We start from the raw sequence: 18,470 nt of genomic DNA, 5'->3' as shown, positions 1-18,470 counted from the left end.
GCAGTCCACTGTTTAAGACTCTATGTTTCCAATGCAGGAGGCTCTGGCTTGATCCCTGGTCAGGGAACTACTGTCCCACATGCCAGGCAGCGTGGTCAAAAAAAAAAAGAAAAAAAAAAAATGTTCCTCATTCCTTTTTAGACTGAGTTAGAATTTGACATCATCATTTTCTTAGCACTGTGTCAATTGCTTTCTGTGTATGACAAGTTTATCAGTCAGGTTCCTGGCAGGAAACAGATGGCACTTTCAAAATGGGTAATCTGAGAATTTAATCAAGGGGCTATTTATACAGATGTGGGCCCATGTAGGTAAGCCACAGAGACGGTGCAAGTCCCCAGGGCCAGCAATAGCTTGAGGCCTGAGGAGGTGATGGGAAAGATGGTTACAAGAACAAGAAGGGGGCCTTGGATGAGAGCTGGGCCCCTGGGTTGAGGGACAGAGTCAGTTTGCTGTGATCCCCCAGGGAAGGAGCTGGGGGAAATCAACACACCAACCTCATTCTTCCTGCTCTTCCCAGTTTCCTACTGTGCTCCCCACTGGCCCCTCCCAAGTGGAAACAGGCCACTGAGGTGTGTAGATGCGGAAGGCTGGGGAATGGATCTCAGGGGCAAGCAGGACACAGCTGGCACAGCCAGGGATACATTTCCATTTAAGTTTTATAAGCTCTCATTTAAATGAATTGCATTTGGGACTTCCCTGGTGGTCCAGTGACTGAGACTCCCAAAGCAGGGGGCCTGGGTTCCATCCTCGGTCAGGGAACTAGATCCCACGTGCCATAACTAAAAGTTCGAATGTTGAAACTAAAGATCCTGCATGCAGGAACTAAGACCCGACACAGTCAAATAAATAAAAATCTATATTAAAAAATTAAATGGATCTAAGCTTTAAGCTTAAAGCTCAACATTCAGAAAACGAAGATCCAGTCCCATCACTTCATGGGAAATAGATGGGGAAACAGTGGAAACAGTGTCAGACTTTATTTTTCTGGGCTCCAAAATCACTGCAGATGGTGACTGCAGCCATGAAATTAAAAGACGCTTACTCCTTGGAAGGAAAGTTATGACCAACCTAGATAGCATATTCAAAAGCAGAGGCATTACTTTGCCAACAAAGGTTCATCTAGTCAAGGTTATGGTTTTTCCTGTGGTCATGTATGGATGTGAGAGTTGGACTGTGAAGAAGGCTGAGTGCCAAAGAATTGATGCTTTTGAACTGTGGTGTTGGAGAAGACTCTTGAGAGTCCCTTGGACTGCAAGGAGATCCAACCAGTCCATTCTGAAGGAGATCAGCCCTGGGATTTCTTTGGAAGGAATGATGCTGAAGCTGAAGCTCCAGTACTTTGGCCACCTCACGTGAAGAGTTGACTCATTGGAAAAGACTCTGATGCTGGGAGGGACTGGGGGCAAGAGGAGAAGGGGACAACAGAGGATGAGATGGCTGGATGGCATCACTGACCCGAAGGACGTGAGTCTCAGTGAACTCTGGGAACCGGTGATGGACAGGGAGGCCTGGCGTGCTGCGATTCATGGGGTCGCAAAGAGTCGGACATGACTGAGCGACTGATCTGATCTGATCTGAAGCTTTAAAAAATAAGCTTAAATAAAGCAAATAAGAGGATAGGTTTCAGGAGGACACCACAAGGGTGGTGAAAGTGGTGCCTTATGCCTGAATCTGGAAAACCCTGGTCAGGATGACCCACTGTCCCCCTCTCCCTACTCCCCATCCCCCATCCCCGTATTTTAAGAGATAACCTCCTCTCTCCTGGCCATCCCTGGCTGCCTCTCTCTGGATCTTTGAGAGTTGCTGAGAAACATTAGGGGAAATGATGCTTTTCATCAGAGAGGAGAGGCCCTGGGAGGTCACGGGTGAAGGGCTCTGAGAGCTCCTGAAGTGGATCCCTACCCCCGACCCCCACACCCAACTCTCGCCCATCCCTTCCCCCCCACCCCCCGGCCTTCCCCACTTCCCCTGTCCTGTCCCATCCCCACCCCTACTCCAGATCCGCTCCCTTGGCTGCTCTCCCTGGGAGCACAGGGCCTTCTTTCTTATCCTCTGACCAGCTGAGCTGTTGAGGGAAGATGGATGCTGCGTGTCCTTGGGGCTGAAACTCTAGGTTGGAAACCGGAGAAGGACCAGAGGGGGTGGAAGAATCCCTACCTGTATTCAGTCCAAGCCCCACCTGGCTCGGGGTTACAGCCTGAGGGCTGAGTGTGGACCTCAGAGAAGACCTCTCTAAGGACAGGGAGCCAGAAAGCTGTATGAGTCTGGGGCGGACGAGACGTAAGAGACCATTGTAAATGGAATCAGCCCTCTTGCTTTATCTTTACCCTCCTCCTTTTGGTATAATCCCATTCACTCAAATGAGTGACGGAGCGCCCCCTCTGGGTGGGGCGCAGTGCAAACGCTGGGGCACAATGAACAAGGCTTCATTCCCTGGCCCAGGAAACAGCAGTGGGCGGAGGAGAGATGAAAAAACAACTACACAGCCTGTAGGGGAGGTACCTAACCCAGTTCTCTGGAATCAGAGAAGCTTTCCAGAGGAAGCCATGTCTAGGCTGAGCATTAATGGAGGGTAAGAATGAGCAGTTCAAGTCCATAGAGAACTTGGTGGGGAGAAGAGGATACACAAAGGCAGCCATAGGTTCAAGAGATCCTGGTGGCCCGCAGCAGTTACTGTGGGTCAGTTTATTAGAATGTGTGTTGTGTTGGGTGGGGAGGAACGGTATAGGAAGTGTTGAGAGATGAGGCTGGAGGGTAGGCAGGGGCCAGGCTATGCAGGGACCCAACCTGCCTTAAGGAGTTTGAAGGGTATTCTGTGGGGAAGGAAGTGTTTTTGTAGGGCAGTGACATCATCAGATTCGTGTTCAAGAGTCTCTTCATGGTACTTTAGAGCTAGCTCTCAACTGTGCTTCCACATTTCCATCCTCACTGTTAATCCCTGGACCCTTGCAACAGCATGCTCTCCTCCTGAATCCCCAGCACATTGTATCTCTACTCTACACTTGAATCTAACAGAATATCCAATTTTAAAATGCATAGGGACTTCCCTGGTGGTCCAAGGGTATCCAGTGTAGGGGGCGTGGGTTTGATCCCTGGTCGGGGAACTAAGATTCCCACATGCCTCATAATGTAGCCAAAAAATAAATAAATAAAATTTAAAAAAAATCAACAAGTGTATACCTGTGGCGGATTCATGTTGATGTATGGCAAAACCAATACAATATTGTAAAGTAATTAACCTCCAATTAAATAAATTTATATTTAAAAAAAATCAAACCAAGTTTCAGTGAGCCTTAAGATTTATTAGTGTAAATTTCTTTAAAATTGTATCACTATTCCTTAAACCTAATCATTGCACCTACTAAGACTGATTTTCTAAAAATTGTGATTAAAAAAACACAAAATTCATGTGGGGAATTCTTGAAAAAGGAAAAACCATCTCTGTTGAAGAAATGTAGGCGTTGTGTGAAACACAAGTGCTGTACCAGTGACCAAGACATGCAAGAGCCCTGTTCATGCAACACTTAGATTCTGGGGGAGAGGGAGATAGAGAACAAGCCCATGAAAAAGCACAGGTGAATTTATCTTGTGATAAGGAAGAAAATCCCCCCAGGGTGGATGACAGAGTGACTGGAGATTAGGGGTGGGTTGTTGCTGTTCAGTAGCTCAGTAGTGCCCGACTTTTTCAACCCCATGGACTGCAGCACACCAGGCTTCCCTGACCTTCACTATTTCCTGGAGTTTGTTCAAACTCATGTCCATTGAGTCAATGATACCACCCATCCATGAGATTAGGTGGTTAGTGAAGGCTTCTCTCAGGAATTCACTAAGCTGAGATCAGATGGCTGGAGGTAGTGTGTCCAGGGTTGTTATGGCAGTTCTTTGGTCATCAGACCCCAGGCTCTTTTTTTCGTCTCCATCCCCTTAGCTAATGGCTTCCACTCTTGAGGTAATTTTGTGGTCCAATATAGCTGCTGGTGCTCCAGCCATTATGCCTTCATTCCAGGCAGCAAGAAGAAAGAAGGAAGAAAAGGCGAAAAGGTGGACTTCTGCATGCCAAATCTAAGTATGACTTCAAATAACAACTGTCCTTTGGAGTCCTTTTTCATCCCACCAAGAATGAGTGTCTACCTTATGATAGGACTTCACTACTTTGGGAAGGAGAAGGGATGAACAGGGCCAGCTAAGTCTACTCTACATGCCAGTAGGGATCTGAGGAGAGAGCCCATGTTAAGAGCCTGCTGAGGACATTATACATAAGACATTTGGATTGAGCCACAAGAAGAGCTGCCTCTAGGATGTACGTGGCCTTGGGCAAATTTGCAGTGGGCGGGCAGGGTAGAGCCCCTATCTGTATAATTTGATATTTTAAAAGAGAGATGGACTACCCAGCTGAGTCAGATTCCTGAAAGGATCCTTCTCAAGTGCCATACATCTCATTAGCTAGAAAATGGCACTGGGGGAGAGAATTCTGCAAGGGTTTCCAGCAGGGAAGGGACAGAGTGATGAGCATTTTAAAAGAGCCATTCTAGTTGCTGTGTGGAAAATGGAAAGTGGTGAGGCTAGAATGGAAAAAACATCAAAGAAGGAGTCATTGACTTGGCTCCTCCTCCTGATGATATTCAAATTAACCATGTGATCTTGAACAAGTCTCTCCTCCTGCCTGGGCCTGAGTTATCTCCTTTCATGAACTGGGTTGAACGTGACAGGCCCTCGGTCTGCTTCTCCTTATAAGGCTGATGTACCGGAGGTGGTTGCCTGTGGGCCTGGCAGCTCTCAGGGCACATTCCATGCCCTGGAGAAGCATCTCTGGGAGGCTCCCCCATCCTCTATCTCCTGGACCCCACAACGTCTCTGAAAGGTGCCTCCCTTCAGGCCTGGGTGCCCAGGTTCTGGGAGGAGGGAGGAGGCCTGGCCACAGCTCCTGATTGTCTCTCAACCGGCCCTGGATCTGTTTGTTCCTGCTCATCTCTCTCCTCCATGTCTGCCTCTTCTCTGCTTCTTCTGGCTCCCTGCCTGCCTCCCACACAGACTTCTGACAGCCCCACACCCAGCCCAAAAGGGCTCCAGGCTCAGTGAGCACAGGAGCAGGTGTGAACCGTTCTTGATCCTGCCTCATGGCCTCCCATCAAGTTTCACTTGCCCTACCTGTGCTGCTCTTACTGCCAGCCATCTCTCTTTGGTGGTTCCTTTTTCTCTCTCAGTGTCTTTTGGCCTTGCCCTCTGTGTCTATTTTAAAAGCACCCAACAACAGGCAATTATATGTCCATAAAAAATGCACTAGGGAAGTAATAAGTTGGTATAAAGTACCGCTCACCTCCGTTTCCGCTCAATCCATCCCCTCTCCAGAAGCTACCACTATTTATGGTTTTGTGCGTATGCATGGCTGACCCTGTGCTCTGCTATTAGCTCTCCTCTCTCTCTCCTTCTCTCTCTCTGACTTTGTGTATGAGTTTGACTGGGTCTCAGTTCCTCTGCCTTGATCTCTTTTTTCTTTTGGCCAAGCCACGAGGCTTGCAGGATCTTGGTTTCCCAACCAGGGGCTGAACCTGGGCCCTGGCAGACAAAGCACTGAGTCCTAACCACTGGACCGCCAGAGAAGTCTCATCTCTGCCTTTAGCTCTTTCTGTTTCTCTGTGTTGCTTTTTCCTGCTGATTTCTCAGTGCGTCTCTCTCTCTCTTTCCCTTTCTCTCTCTGCCTCTCACTCTTTCCTTATCTGCCTCATTCTATTTTTTGCTTCTCCTGTCAAAACCAGTTTGTTTTTTCTTAAGTTAAAAACTTTCATAAAAATAAAAAATGGGCACATGTCAATGATTTATTTAACCTGTTCATGAGGGAATAGCAGGGTGGTAAAGCTGATTCCAGGAGAGTTCAAAGAGAGATCATGTCTACATGGGCACTGAAGGAAAGCTGGAGAGTCTGCTAGGTCATATACAAAACTGGTTAATGTCCTACAAGGCCTTAAAACTCCAGCCTCTGGGGTTCTGCCTTCAACTAGACAGAAATCTATGGATTAATATGTAACTTCAGAGCCAGGCCCCCTAATCAATAGTAAACAAGTCAAACAACAGTACATCTCCTAGAGAAGGTGGTCCCTGGATGGGTGTGTTAGTCCAGGCTTTAGTCTAACATCAAGAGGACATGCAGTCACCCTCTGGTCTTATTGCTGAGTTTTGGGTCGATTTCTCCACATTTGTTTCTCTGTGGGTGCCTTTTCCCCTCTCTCCTCACTTCTGCTTCTCTCTTAATCATGGCATGCTCGGTCAATGTCTTTCTCTTCTCTGTCTGAGCCTGTTCCTCTGTCTTTCTTGGACTCTGTCCCTCTGTCTGGATCTCACAAACTCATCTTAATCGCCTTGACCTGGGAGTTAGCCACGTTGTGCCAGCAGCTGCACAGGAGCTGCAGGGAAGGGACAGAGCAGCCATGCCCCTGCCACTCTGTCTGAATCTCTCTTTAGCCTTGGAAGGACATCAGATGGAAATTCTGAGCCCCTGGAGCAGAGGAGCTGAGGGTGTGGGACGTGGCAGGAGAAGGGAGGGCTGGCCAGCTGCTGTGGGCTGGAGCGAGCTCCTGGCTTCAGCTGGCTGGGGCGGGGATGATTTCACACCACAAAAATGTCTGAATCAGGAGAATAATCCAACTTGGGATAAGGCTGGGAAGTGGGCCATTTAGTGGGGGAGGGCAGGGTGTGGAGATCTCGGTGTTGGGACCGGGGGCCAAGATGGGTGGCTGGCTCTGACTACTCATAGCTCTGGGGTGGGGCCCTTACGGTTCTGGGGTTTCAGAAAAGAAATGATTACTTCTCCCACATTGCAAGTCAAAGGGCAAAGTCTGGCCTCCTGAGAGATAGCAGGGCAGACTCAGGGTTGCCACCCTGGAGAATCACAAGGCTCCACTAGAAAACCTGAGAGGGGAGGGAGAGACACAGGAAACAGTAGAGAAAGAGAAGAGGAAACACTGAACTGAAAGTCTTCAAGGCCTTGAATTAAATGACATAGTGCTTTTCAAGAGTTATTTAGCTGCAGAACCCGATTAAAATATCCCAACAACAGCTGCCTTGGTGGGGGGGAGTGTCTAAGGAGAGAATCTGAGCCCCCTCACCTTGATCCTCATCCCCCACCATTTGGAAATTGTGACCTAACCCGACAGCCTCATTTTACAAATGAGCCAAGTGCCCAGAGAAGGGAGATGACTTGCCTAAGTTATTTATGGAATGAGGAACTCGGGCCCCTTGATGCCTGGTCCACTACTCTCTTCAGAAAGATGGGAAGGGACTACCTGGTGGTCCAGTGGCTAAGCCTCTGCACTCCCAAAGCAGGGGAATGGGATCCCACATGCTGCAGCCAAGACTTGGTGCAGCCAAATAAATAAAGAAAGAAAGAAATGAGAAGAACAGAAAAAGAAAGTCAGTTCAGTCACTCAGTTGTGTCCGACTCTTTGTGACCCCATGAACCGCAGCACGCCAGGCCTCCCTGTCCCTCACCAACTCCTGGAGTCCACCCAAACCCATGTCCATCGAGTCAGTGATACCATCCAACCATCTCATCTTCTGTCGTCCCCTTCCCCTCCTGCCCTCAATCTTTCCCAGCATCAGGGTCTTTTCAAATGAGTCAGGTCTTTGCATCAGGTGGCCAAAGAATGGGAGTTTCAGCTTCAACATCAGTCCTTCCAATGAACACCCAGGACTGATCTCCTTTAGGATGGACTGGTTGGATCTCCTTGCAGTCCAAGGGACTCTCAAGAGTCTTCTCCAACACCACAGTGCAAAAGCATCAATTCTTTGGCGCTCAGCTTTCTTCACAGTCCAACTCTCACATCCATACATGACCACTGGAAAAATCATAGCCAAGAAATGTCTCTGCTTTTTAATATGCTATCCGGGTTGGTCATAACTTTCCTTCCAAGGAGTAAGTGTCTTTTAATTTCATGGTTGCAGTCACCATCTGCAGTGATTTTGGAGCCCCCAAAAATAAAGTCATCCACTGTTTCCACTGTTTACCCATCTATTTCCCATGAAGTGATGGGATCAGATGCCATGATCTTAGTTTTCCAAATGTTGAGCTTTAAGCCAACTTTTTCACTCTCCTCTTTCACTTTCATCAAGAGGCTCTTTAGTTCTTCTTCACTTTCTGCCATAAGGGTGGTGTCATCTGCATATCTGAGGTTATTAATATTTCTCCTGGCAACCTTGATTCCTCCAGCCCAGCGTTTCTCATGATGTACTCTGCATATGAATCAAATAAGCAGGGTGACAATATACAGCCTTGACGTACTCCTTTCCCTATTTGGAACCAGTCCGTTGTTCCATGTCCAGTTCTAACTGTTGCTTCTGACCTGCATATAGGTTTCTCAAGAGGCAGATCAGGTGGTCTGGTATTCCCATCTCTTTCAGAATTTTCCACAGTTGATTGTGATCCACACAGTCAAAGGCTTTGGCATAATCAATAAAGCAGAAATAGATATTCTCCTGTAACTCTCTTGCTTTTTCGATGATCCATCAGATGTTGGCAATTTGATCTCTGGTTCCTCTGTCTTTTCTAAAACCAGCTTGAACATCTGGAAGTTCATGGTTCATGTATTGCTGAAGCCTGTGGAGAATTTTAAGCATTACTTTATTAGCATGTGAGATGAGTGAAATTGTGTGGTAGTTTGAACATTTTTTGGCATTGCCTTTCTTTGGGATTGGAAAGAAAACTGACCTCTTCCAGTCCTGTGGCTACTGCTGAGTTTTCCAAATTTGTTGGCATATTGAGTGCAGCACTTTCACAGCATCATCTTTCAGGATTTGAAATAGCTCAACCGGAATTCCATCACCTCCACTAGCTTTGTTCATAGTGATGCTTCCTAACGCCCACTTGACTTCACATTCCAGGATGTCTGGCTCTAGGTGAGTGATCACACCATCATGATTATCTGGGTCGTGAAGATCTTTTTTGTACAGTTCTTCTGTGTATTCTTGCCACCTCTTCTTAATATCTTCTGCTTCTGTTAGGTCCATACCATTTCTGTCCTTTATTGAGCCCATCTTTGCATGAAATGTTCCCTTGGTATCTCTAATTTTCTTGAAGTGATCTGTAGTCTTTTCGATTCTATTGTTTTCCTCTATTTCTTTGCATTGATCACTGAGGGAGGCTTTCTTATCTCTCCTTGCTATTCTTTGGAACTCTGCATTCAAATGGGTATATCTTTCTTTTTCTCCTTTGCTTTTTGCTTCCCTTCTTTTCACAGCTATTTGTAAGGCCTCCTCAGACAGCCATTTTGCTTTTTTGCATTCCTTTTTCTTGGGGATAGTCTTGATTCCTATCTCCTGTACAATGTCACGAACCTTCATCCATAGTTCATCAGGCACTCTGTCTATCAGATCTAGTCCCTTAAATCTATTTCTCACTCCACTGTATAGTCATAAGGGATTTGAAAAAGAAAGGGTTCAGATTAAAAAAAGGAAGATGGGAAATGAGAAGATGGAGAAAAGGAAGAGAAAAGCAGAGAGAAGGAAGCACAAGGCTAGGTCTCTCTAAAGTTTTCATAACCAGAAAGTAAGACATTGGTCTTTCTCCCAGAAGGATACAGAAGAGGGACCTTTGGGAAAGGTGAACCAGCCTCAGCTCCCATCAATAAAGCTGCCAGACTGGTGGCTGATAAGAGATACCTCCAGCAGATGGATTTTGTTTGAAGGAGAAAATATTTAAAAAGGGGGTAAGGGATCTGAGAATGGCAACCCACTCCAGTACTCTTGCCTGAGTCGGACATGACTGAGTGACTTCACTTCCATTTTTAATTTCATGCATTGGAGAAGGAAATGGCAACCCACTCCAGTGTTCTTGCCTGGAGAATCCCAGGGACGGGGGAGCCTGGTGGGCTGCCGTCTATGGGGTCGCACAGAGTCGGATACGACTGAAGCGACTTAGCAGCAGCAGCAAGGGATCTGAGAGTCTCTGGGTGGGGCATGTTCTCTCCAAGTTGACCAAGCCCCTCCCCCACCCCCGGCTAGATCCAGCACTTTGTCTAGAGGAACTTCTCAAACCTGTCACCTGCCTGCTCCCAAAGATGATGACCCTGTCTCCCTGGTAACACTGGTTTCTTCTCCAGGGATGTACCTGGCAGGTGGATGGAGCCCCTTCCTCATGGCTACTTACCTGGGGTGAAGAGACTTCAAGCTTCTGCGGAGTGGGTCTGACATTGTCCGGGGCTCACATTTGGCTCATGGAGCTCTTTCCTTTCCCACGGGGCTGGGTACAGCTTGTGAGTTTGTGATACTCTGTGTCTTGGGACAGATTGCTCTCGCTCTCTCTCTTTGCTCATTTTTTTCTTCACCGGTAAAGCCAGTGGGCTAAAAATAAACTCGTGCATTTCAATTTTTTTATTAAGTAATGAAATCTTAGGCAATAGCCTGATATGTCAGACAGGTAAAAGTAGTTCTGCTCTAGGTAACTAATAAGGACCCGCTGTGTAGCACAAGGAACTCTACTCAGTACTCTATAACGGCCTATATGGGAAAAGAATCTAAAAACAAAAAAATGGACATATGTTTATATACAACTGATTCACTTTGCTGTACACCTAAAACCAACACAACACTGTAAATCAACTATACTCCAATAATTTTTTTTTTTTAATGTAGTTCTGCTCTGGTCGAAGGCAGAAATGGACTGGGAATCTGGAGATCTGCCCTTTTGGCTTTCTTTCTGTCTCCTTAAGGCTCCTCTATGAAACTCCCATAGCAGCCTGTGTGAACGTCACTGGTGTGGAAAGTCTCGAAGATTCATTACAAGAAGCTGCTGTCTGAGAACTGAAGCCAGGAGTGGAGAGAGATGACCTACTGGATCAGCCCCAGAAGAGAGTGAGTCTGCCAGGCAATGGTGGGGGAAAAGAGACTTGGAGACAGGGGTAAGGGGTTAATTGGTAATTGGTTAATCCAGATCTCCTTTCTGTGTCCCCATTTCCTAAGACCCAGAAAAGAAGGATGGAGGCTCTAGGCTGTCCCCCAGGGCAGCTGAGTCACAGCACCGGTTGCCACGTCGCTGGGCTGGCGGGGCCGTCATTACCCCTGGGTCCACAGCTGCTAAAACTGAAGAGAGGCTTGGTTTGCTGGCCACGTCAGGGAACACGTAAGATCTGCCACGTTGCCGGACTGGGTTATAGGGCTTTCCCCCTCCTTCAGAAAAGATTTCCAGGCGTGTGGGGTTTCAGGAGAAAATTGGTGCCTGCGTGTGAGTGTTCCCTGGACCCAGACCAGCAGCTGGAGTGTTACAGAGCCAGGGATGGGAGGAGGCAGAACTAATCCATCGTCGAGCTCCTCCAACCCCACCCAGGGCTACGGGGAGATAGCTCAGTCCGGACGGAGCCTGGCACCTTCAGTCATGGATACAGGACCTCAAAGACAGAGTAAAAGTCTATGTACTCTGTACACGAATCTTTGACATTTAGAGAGAATTTGTCTACATTTCTGGGCTTCCCTGGTGGTTTAAATGGTAATGAATCCACCTGCAATGCAGGCGGATCAAACCTAGGTTTGATCCCTGGGTCGGGAAGATCCCGTGGAGAAAGAAATGGCCACCCAGTCCAGTATTCTTGCCTGGAGAATCCCATGGACAGAGGAGCCTGGCAGACCACAGGGTCACAGAGTTGGACACAATTGAGCAACTTGATGATGATGTGTCTATACCTCTAGCAGGAGACCTTTCCTCAGCATGCTTTAATAGAGCACTATGCCAAAGAATTCATGAGCTTGGGTCAAGCCCCGGGTCTACCATTCACTGGCCTCATGACCTAGAACAAGTTACTTCACCTTCCTGGACAAGGACATTGGATCCAACAGACATCCCTCAAAGGCATTTTCATGGAAACAGAGTTCTCTGGGACATATTCAGAAGTTCACTGAAAAGAGGGACACATAAAGGTTTTCCCTGGTCAGGGAAATAAGATCCTGAATGCCGAATGGTGCAGCCTAAACAAACAAACAAACAGACCAAAAAAGAGTTTCTTTCCTGCAGAACTTCTCAGAGGCTTTAACACTGTCTTGTGGCTCAGGAATAACCATGAGGAAGGTGGCTGATGCCACACTTCCCAAACTCACTTGAACCCAGGGTCCCCCTTTTTATCTGAGGACTAAGAGTATGTGGACATGCTTTGGGAAATTTTTAATGCTCTAATGATAAGATAGCTCACATTTTTTGATAGTGCAGGATATGAAACAGTGAGCCAAACACACTACATATATAATTTCATTTAATCCTTACAAGATCCTCATAAAGGCAGGGGACTGGGAAGGGGGTGGATTGTACCATTACATTTGAGTAAACTGAGGTTGGATCTGAAATACTATGCCCCAAGTTTTATTGTTTGTTTGTTTGTTTTCCCTTAATTTTTGGCTGTACCTTGCAGTCTGCGGGATCTTAAATTCCCTGACCAGGGCTTGAACCTTTGCCCCCTGCAGTGGAAATGCAGAGTCTTAACCACTAGACCACCAGGGGAGTCCCTGCCCAGAGTTTTAGAGTTAAGTCACTTGCCACAGGATCCAGACCCAGAGATCTGACTCCAAAGTTGGGCCTTTCAACTTTGCTCTTGTTAACTCACTCTCTGAAACCTACTCTCTCTGAATCTAACACTGACTTTGTACTCAGGAGGGTCAGATGTATAATCATGCTTATTTAATAAGACAAGAAAATCGAGGTGCAGAGAAAAGATACACCACTCGAGGATAGACTACAGGCAGGGTCCTACTAAAGGCAGAACCTAATTGCAACTCAAACACTGTTCATTGGTGGGGGGTGGTGGTTTGTGTCAACTCGAGAGAGGGCAGCCAACATATGATGAATGCTTTGCCACCTCAGTGGGGAAGGGGATGCCTCGGTAAGTTCTCCCTTGACCCCAGGTAGAGGCAGCTGGTTAGTAGAAAGATCCTCAGACCAGTTTGGAGTGGTCATTTCAGCTTCACTGGGCCATCTGGGTGACCATGAGCAGAACGTTCTGTCTGCTCAAGCCCTGAATGTGCTGAGTGAATCCTTACTTTTCTACCTGAGGGACTGACTGTGCTGCTCCCTAAGATATGGGAAGAAAAGTCCTTTATAAACTGTTGAGAGCTGATGGGGAATGTGAATTTGCTGGTGGGAGTGCTGAGAGTACAGCGGGTGCTGACATGAAATTCCACCCTCCTCTCCCTTTGGCCTTGCCCTGGTCATTCGCCACTCAGCCCAACAACCAGAGAACAATGGGCTCTTTGTGCCCTTCAGCCAATGGGAGGGCCCGCCCAGGGAAAGATACAGTAACAGGAAGACAGGCTGAGTCAGTCTCCCTCTGCCTGGGCTGTCTTAGTTTGGCAGGCTTGACCTTCAGCCAGATGCACAAATGGTGTGTGTCAGAGTTTTGATACATAATCTTAAGTCCAAAGGGATCAGGTGGCCCCGTCCCTGCCTCCAGAGACTTGGAGCAGCCAGAGTTGGCCTCCACTTGGGCCTGGAGACCAGGGCTCTAAGCCTAGCTTTCTATACTGTGACCTTGGGCTGTACAATCCTCCATTTCCCCAGCCATACAAGGAGGAGTAGGCCTGGATAGAGCTGAAGGGCTCTATCAGCTTTAAACTTTGAAAGACTAACAAAGATTCAGCCTGAGCTCAAAGGATGGGTGGGCTTGGGTCAGATAGGGGAAGGGAGGGAGCCTCACATGGCACAGGCAGGGTTGTGATTAGGGAAGCGACAGAGAGCTGGGGTCTGGAGTTAAGCTACTTGTGTAGATTTCTAGCTTTACAACAGTGGGACTTTGAGCAAGCTATTTAATTCTCTGAACCTTTCTTTCCTCATCTCTGGAATGGGAACAGTAATTGCACCTCCATGCATGCATGTTAAGTCACTTCAGTCGTTTCTGACTCTGCAAGCCCATGGACTATAGTCTGCTAGGATCCTCAGTCCATGAGATTCTCCAGGTAAGAATACTGGAGTGGGTTGTCTTTTCCTCCTCCAGGGGATCTTCCCAACCCAGGGACTGAACCCGAGTCTTCTGCATCTTCTACATTGGCAGGTGGGTTCTTTACCACTAATGCCACCTGGGAAGCAATTGTACCTCCCTATGGTAGACAAAATAATACCCACTCTCCTCCAGAAAGTCCATGTTCTTATTCCTGTAACTATAAATATGGCCAAAGGGACCAACTTTGCAGGTGAAGTTAGGCCTTGGAGATGGGAAGATTATCCTAGATTATCCGGGTGAGCTCAATGTAATCACAAGAGTCTCTATAAGAGGGAGGTGAGAGGGTAAAGTCAGTAAAAGGAGATGCAACACAGGAAACAGAGGTTGGAAAGATGTGCTTGGAGGATGGAGAACAGGCCACAGGTGAAGCAAGGCAGCTGGCCTCTAGAAGCTGAAAAAGGCAAGGACACAGATTCTCCCCTCAGGCCTTCAGAAGGAACACAGCCCTGCCAAGACCTTGATTTTAGGACCTCCAGAAATGTAAAGTCATAAATGTGTGTTTTAAGGCACCAAGTTTGGGATAATTTATTATAGCAATAATGGAAAACTAATATCCTAGCTAAGTGTGTATATTAAGGGAAGTTTAAAAGAGCTAATGAACATAAGTGTTTTGCCCAGTGTCTGCTGAGAAAGATTGGAAATTGTCATCTCTCTTTCTAGTTTACTCATAATTGTTCCAAGGGGAGCTGGTCTCCCCGAGGCCCTCAAGTTCCCACATACAAAACTTTTTTTTTTTTTGCTCGCAAGGCCCACTCAGGATTTATGGCCTTGGAGCTCTGAACCACTGAGATGCTGACACTGCTTCTGATGTGAGGCCTGAGGGGACGTTTCTTGGCACTGCTTCTATTTACTCAACTTTCTGCTTGGTTGCCTTCCTTCTTGCTAGAAGTCAAATTGACAGTCTCCCTGTCTGTTTCCAGAGCTTGGACCTCTCGCTTCCTCTCTAGGTAGTTCTGCTCGTACCTGCTAACACTGGTGGCCCACCCGACCCCAGTTCAGCTCCCAGAGATGGTCCATCATGTGGTCCAGGCGACAGAAGCTCTGGAGTTATGAGCAGAAGGGTGAGCAGGCTCTCAGTGAGCCTGAGATTCGGTCTCTGAGCCAGGGCTCAGGAGACCTGGTTTGGAGTCCCATCTCCACTGAGGGACTGTGGCCTCAGTTTCTCTATATCTACAGCCTAGGTTCTAATTCCCTATTTCCCCAATTCCTTCACAGGATGGCTCTGTCATTCACTGAGAAAGGAGATGAAGAACAGGGATGAAGCAGAGGAAGAGGAAGGAGAGGAGGATGAGGAAGGCCATGAGGAGAAGGGAAATCTCTGATCTATAATTTTAGCCACATTTTCAGTCACTTGAAGAAGTCAGGGTCTTGGCAGTTATTCTCCCCTTGCCTGGAACACTCCTCCCCCAGCCCTTCTCACTGACTCATCATTCATTTTTTCTCCAAAATTGACCTCCTCCAAAGGCCTACCCTGACCACCCTATCAGTAAATAATTCTCCCATTACCTTCTCAAGTCATCCTGTTTAGTTCATTCATAGGACTGATCACAACCTGAAACTTTATTTATCACCTGCCTCTAGCTGTTAGAATGTAAAAGGCATGAAGACAGCCTTGGCCCTACTTATGGATACAGCCTCTGTGGAGTGGAATCCATGAATGAGTGATGGAGGCAGCTGACGTTCTGGGAGGTATGGGAGCCTGGACACCGTGCACTTGTGGGCACTGTCCTGGAGTTCTAAAGCTGTGCTGGGTGCTATGTCAAGAAGGGAAGGATCAAGGGAGCAGGGGTGGTACCTAAAGGAGCACAGCGGGTGAGAAGCTGGACGGGGTGATGGGCAGCTGGTAGGGACCCCAAGGGGCTGACTTCTCATTCTGCAAGGTGAAAAGCTGATCCAATCTGATGTGGGGTCAGCAACACACCCGACTAGGGAGATGGGCACCCAGTGGTGGTACAGTCCAGAGCCCACAGACGGCAGAGATGGAGGGGAACTTAGGAGAAGTGGAGTGTAGTAGGTTAAGCACTTGGGCACTGGTGTCCCTTATACCTGGATTTGAATCTCTGATTCAATCATGTACTTGGTGCATGAGCTTGGGCAAATTATGGATCTGAAATTTCACTTTCCACATCTCTAAAATGGGGATAATAGTTCCTATCTCATAAAGGTTAGGTCAGAAAATATGCACCAAGCACTTAGCTCAGTGCTTGGCACATAGAAGGTGTTTAACAAATATTGGCTCTTATGACTACTATGGGGCTTCCCTGGTGGTTCAGACGGTAAAGAATCTGCCTGCAATGCAGGAGACCTGGGTTCAATCCCTGGGTTGGGAAGATCCCCTGGAGAAGAGAATGGCTACCCACTCCAGTATTCTTGCCTGGAGAACCCCATGGACAGAGGAGCCTGGTGGGCTACAGCCCACAGGGTGGCAAAGAGTTGGACACAGGTGAAGCAGCTGAGCACACACAGGACTACCATCATGCTGTCCAGTATACTAACCAAGGAAAAGGCATAGCTCAGACAGGAGCAGGGATGAGCCTGTGTCACTCAGCGACGCAGTGTCAGAGCAGGGCCTGGCACCCAGGACCAGCACCCCTGGCCCAAGTATACTTCTCTCTCTTCCCTTGGTGGTGACCAGAGGACCAGCCTTAGTCCTAATGGTCTCCCTCCCTAGGTCCAAGCCATCTTGCTTCAGAGGCTCCTGTCCCCTCAGGGTGCTAGGGAGGACCTAGACAGAAAACCTTCCAAGTTTTCCTCTGAGGAATCCAGGCTCAGGGTCCCCCCACAGAGAGCCCCCAGATGGGATCTTTGTCCCAGAGCTTTGGCCTAGCCCCAGTCAGCTTTCTAGCTCCTGAGCTGAAGGCCTCGTGAGAACTCCAGCCAAACACTGGGAATGGTTCCATCAGCTCACTTTCATCAGAATCATTATCTTAGTTTATGAAGAAAAACACAATGTTTAAGTTAATTTTAGTCCCCATGATCCCTGGGAGCTATAGCAACCAATCCTATAAAAGCACACATCTGTCCACAGTGCAAACAGATATCTGAGGAATCTGCCAGCACCCTGTACTAAACAGCTGAGGCAGAGCTCTTGATCTGTGCAACTGGGAGAGGTCTTGGTGGTCAGCTGGTGCAGAAATACTTTCATGGATTTCTGACTCATCCCTTTCAAAACCTGAAGGAAGCCATGGGCCTTCTCTAATGAAAAATGCACAGACACCCAGACTTTCTCAGGTTCAAGAATCTCCCCCCTCCCTTTTTTTTAACTTTGCATTTTATAGTGGAGTACAGTTGATAACAATGTTGTGTTAGTTTCGGGTATACAGCAAAGTGATTCAGTTATACATGTAAGTGTATCTGTTCTTTTTCAAATTCTTTTCCCATTTAGGTTGTTACAGAATATTGAGGAACATTCCCTGTGCTATACAGTAGGTCCTTGTTAGCTATCTGTTTTATATATAGTAGTGTGTCTATGGGAGAAGGTGATGGCACCGCACTCCAGTACTCTTGCCTGGAAAATCCCATGGACGGAGGAGCCCGGTGGGCTGCAGTCCATGGGGTCGCTGAGTCAAACATGACTGAGCGACTTCATTTTCACTTTTCACTTTCATGCACTGGAGAAGGCAATGGCAACCCACTCCAGTGTTCTTGCCTGGAGAATCCCAGGGACGGGGGAGCCTGGTGGGCTGCCATCTGTGGGGTCGCACAGAGTCAGAAACGACTGAAGCGACTTAGCAGCAGCAGCAGCAGCAGCAGCAGTGTGTCTATGTCAATTGCAATCTCCCAATTTATGCCCCCCCAACCCTTCCCCACTGCTAACCATAAATTCGTTCTTTAAGTCTCTGAGTCTGTTTTGGTTTTGTATGTAAGGTCATTCGTATGATTCTTTTTAGATTTGCATATAAGCAATATCATATGCTATTTATCTTTTTCTTCCTGACTTTACTGCACCTGAAGACCAGTGAAGACCAGCACTGGGCACTATTGCAGGCTGGAACCCTAGTAAAAGACAGCTTCCACTCTGACTGAGAGCCAGCTTTGTGCTGGCCACTGCTCTAGACTTGGAGCACTGCAGCGGATAAGACATGTGAAGTGCCTGTTCTGTGCTGACCACTGCTCTAGACTTGGAGCGCTGCAGCGGATAAGACACGTGAAGTGCCTGTTCTCAGGCCGTGTCTGTCCAGCACAGGTGACAAATCACTCCTGATCATGACAAGTGCCAGGAAGGACGCAAAGCAGGGCAAGGTGCTGAACTAAGCCTGTGAGAGCCTCTTTTAGGAGCTGACATTAGGACAGAGATCTGAAGGGCAAAAAAACTCCAGGCACAAGAAAATCAGATGGGAGAAAGTTCCCAACAGAGGTGAGAGCAAGTGCAAAGCCCCTGGGGTGGCAATAATGTTTCAATTGTTGAGGAACTGAAAGGAAGCCAGTGAGGATAGAGTAGAGTGAAAAAAGGAGGAGAGTGACAGGAGGAGAGGATGGCAGAGAAGGCAGAGCCCACATCGT

The 18,470-nt window shown here is 47.6% G+C and overlaps 1 protein-coding gene and 1 long non-coding RNA gene across 3 annotated transcripts in view; one reads left to right on the top strand and one right to left on the bottom strand.

Annotated features, from left to right (window-relative positions):
- The window catches only part of G3BP1 (G3BP stress granule assembly factor 1), a 101,210-nt gene extending 90,922 nt beyond the window's left edge, over window positions 1-10,288 (bottom strand). The window contains exon 1 of the mRNA XM_086412530.1: window positions 10,139-10,288. The gene's annotated coding sequence lies outside the window, so the exon portion shown is untranslated. The remainder of the gene's footprint in view (window positions 1-10,138) is intronic.
- Window positions 10,289-10,766: 478 nt separating this feature from the next.
- Window positions 10,767-17,807, top strand: LOC147369709 (uncharacterized). 2 transcript variants are annotated; one of them, XR_015167767.1, is made up of 3 exons: window positions 10,767-10,842; window positions 10,922-11,110; window positions 15,183-17,807. It is a non-coding gene; the product is annotated as an uncharacterized LOC147369709 (long non-coding RNA). The 2 variants fall into 2 exon arrangements; XR_015167766.1 differs by lacking the exon at window positions 15,183-17,807 and having other exon boundaries at window positions 10,922-14,473.
- Window positions 17,808-18,470: the final 663 nt, after the last annotated feature.

This window comes from Bos grunniens, chromosome 7, assembly GCF_055505025.1.
Source record: "Bos grunniens cultivar Pamir isolate PY7600 chromosome 7, Bosgru_T2T1.0, whole genome shotgun sequence".
Lineage (NCBI taxonomy): Eukaryota > Metazoa > Chordata > Mammalia > Artiodactyla > Bovidae > Bos > Bos grunniens.
Note: the sequence above shows the minus strand (reverse complement) of the source record. Positions and strands in the feature narration are given on the sequence as shown.